This window comes from Mus caroli, unplaced genomic scaffold (assembly GCF_978045245.1).
Source record: "Mus caroli unplaced genomic scaffold, Mus_caroli_1 scaffold_9, whole genome shotgun sequence".
Classification (NCBI taxonomy): Eukaryota; Metazoa; Chordata; class Mammalia; order Rodentia; family Muridae; genus Mus; species Mus caroli.
This window is the reverse complement of record NW_028227264.1, coordinates 61,557,223-61,560,434: the sequence shown is the minus strand read 5'-3', so window position 1 is coordinate 61,560,434 and position 3,212 is coordinate 61,557,223.

The following is a 3,212-nucleotide window of genomic DNA, read 5'->3' as shown; positions in this document are numbered from 1 at the left end:
CTCCCCCACCCACCCATTCCCACTTCTTGGCCTTGTCGTTTCCCTGTACTGAGGCATATAAAGTTTGCACGACCAATGGGCCTCTCTTTCCACTGATGGCCGACTAGGCCATCTTCTGATTCATATGATGCTGGTCTCTTAATCACCACTAATTCCTTAGTTCCAGCGAACCAGCATCAATTGTCATCAATTGTTCCAGCAGTCCCTTCTATTATTTTTTTTTAAGATTTATTTAATGTATATGAGTACACTGTAGCTGTACTGATGGTTGTGAACCTTCATGTGGTTGCTGGGAATTGGATTTAGGACCTCTGCTTGCTCTGGTCAACCCTGCTCACTCAGTCCCTGCTTGCACTGGCCCAAAGATTTATTTATTATTATACCTAAGTACACTGTAGCTGTCTTCAGACACACCAGAAGAGGGCATCAGATCTCATTACGGGTGGTTGTGAGCCACCATGTGGTTGCTGGGATTTGTACTCAGGACCTCTGGAAGAGCAGCCAGTGCTCTTACCAACTGAGCCATCTTGCCAGCCCAGTCCCTTCTATTCTTGACTCTAAAGCCAGAGCCATGGCCGAAGCTGGTGAGTTCTGCTGCTTGCGGGGCTGGAACATGGCCCCTTATTCTATTACATCCTTCAGTGCTTAAGCATGAATTTACTCTGTAAACTGACCTTAAACTCAGAGATCTGCAAGTCTCTGTCTCCTGCGTTCTGGAATTAAAGGTGTGTACCACCATGCCTGGGCCTAAGCTTTTCATGGCTGCCATGCCTCAAGATCCAGATCAAGAGCTTGTGTCTTCCAGCCTCAAGATCTGTATCACAGGTGGCACCCTCCATTTCTGTATGGTAGTTCATTCCAGATTAAAAGCCCAAATGAAAATAATAATCCAGGTCATAATGATGCCTAACACGATATAACTATCCCTTGTTCAAATTGCAAAAGCATAAACAATAAGCTTAGCTGGACGGGATCTTGCCCCAAGATCACCACTCTCTTAATCATATTTAATATCTATGAACACAGGATTTAGTTCCACTCCACTTCCCGGTGTCCCTTTAATACTTCAACAGCACATTTTGTATGTTTTTCCTTTCTAAGCTTACTACTGAAGTGGAAACTTCTGGTTTCTTTGGAAAGTGAGTTGTGTCAGATGGCGTTTTGCTGGAGCAAACAGGTGAAGGAGTGTTTTCCTGAAGTAGACACAGATGAAAAGATGTTTTGCTAAAGTAAGCTCGTGAAAGGACGTGTGATGAAGGTTTCACTAACAACACCCATTTATTGGTTTGCCTTACATTGTGTTGTTGAGTTCTGTTTGTGGTGACTCCATAGAGAGAAATACACTAAAAGAACTGTTGGTGGTGTTCTGGTGGCTTCTTGCCATTTCCGTGGATGAGGGCTGATAGACAGAGTGATGTCAGCTGATACAGACTCTTGTACTAAGGCAAGACATGTGGTGACACAAGCTGTATGGAGGACATGGGATGTTTGGAGGAAGTATAAACAGGACTCAATAAATAGTGATGGGGGCTTGCTTGCATAGCTAGCTTTTATGCTTCTTGGTCTAGAGTCTTTGCTGATCTTCCCTTTGTTGAGAGAGGCACATTAGAGAATTTCTCCTAATGTCACTGATGATCTTGGTTGTTCCTGCTGACTTTGGTTGAGGCCTGGCTGTTTCTGCTAGGACATGCTAAAGGTACGGATCCATGTCTGCTATTCTGGCACTGAATTGGCTAGCTAGTATATTAGTAAAGTATTTGTCAGTAGATCGAGCTGCTGAATCCTATGAGCTAAATTGCTGATGTCCAGACAGTGCAGATGAGATCTGCTCCAAAGAACAATTTCTAAACAGGTCCACTTTTCCCATTCTCAGTAACCTTTCTTTTCTACTACCTCTGGCGGGTAGTGGGCTAGAAAAGAGGTTAAAACATTTAAAAAACCGTTATTAAAAATATTGAGCCAGGCAGGGGTGACACATGCCTTTAATCCCAGGACTTGGGAGGCAGAGGCAAGCAGTTTCTGAGTCCAGGACAGCCAGGGCTACACAGGGAAACCCTGTCTCCAAACAAACAAACAAACAAATAAATAAATAATAGGGTTTGAAAAACTCCAAACTTACACTTAATCAAAACACTCTTCATGAGAGTAAACCAGTGCTAGGCTTTTTGGAGACTTCTTTTCTCAATGCAAGCAGTGTGAATTTCTTCACCTTAAACTCAGGAAGTCTCCCCAGAAAAGGGCAAAAAGCAGCCACATTCTTCACCAAATTATTACAAGAACAGTCTCTAAGCCACATACTAAAATTCTCTTCTGAAGCCTTTTGAGCCAGGTCCACACCATTCAAATCACCACAGCACCAATGTTTTCCGTATTCCTACTAGTATGGTCCATTAAGCCCCGCTTAAAGCATACCACTTCTTTACAAACCTAAGGTCCCCAAGTCCACATTCCTCCAAACAAAAACATGGTCAGGTCTCTCACAGCAATACCCCAATCCCTAATACCAACTACTGTCTTAGTTAGGGTTAGTGAGGAGATACTATGACGGAGGCAACTGTTATGAAGGACAACATATCATTGGGGCTGGCTTACAGTTTCAGAGGGTCAGTCCATTTTCATCATGGCAGGAAGCATGCTGTGTTCAGACAGACATGGTGCTGGAGAAGGAACTGAGGGTTCTACGTCTTGGTCTGAAGGCAGCTAGGAGATTCTCTCTTCTGCAGGCAACCGGGAGGAGGGTCTCTTCCACACTGGGTGGAGCTTGAGCACCAGGAGCCCTCAAAGCCTACTGACACAGTGACACACTTCCTCCAACAAGGCCACACCTCCTAATAGTGCCACTACCCATGGGCCAAGTGTATTCAAACCACCACACAAGGTTAGGCTGAAAGAGATGGCAAAGCCTTCCTCTGGCCAGAGTGTGAACGTTGACAACCTGTGACGAAGAGGAACCCTGTAGTTTTCTCTCAGAATTTCCCACCTGAAGACCCGCTTTTTTGCAACTGCTGCTCCTGCTGAGATTAGCTGAACCTGCCTCCTTGTTCAACTGTATGCAGTAACCCTGCATCCCTGTTCAAATGTATATAATAAACATGATGAACTCCCACCATGCTGACTGAGGCTGCTCCACAGAGCCCAGACCGCCTGATCCCAGCTTTTCTGTATATCTATCTTTCTTTTTTTCTTGTCACTCATACCTGAGGCTCTTAAAC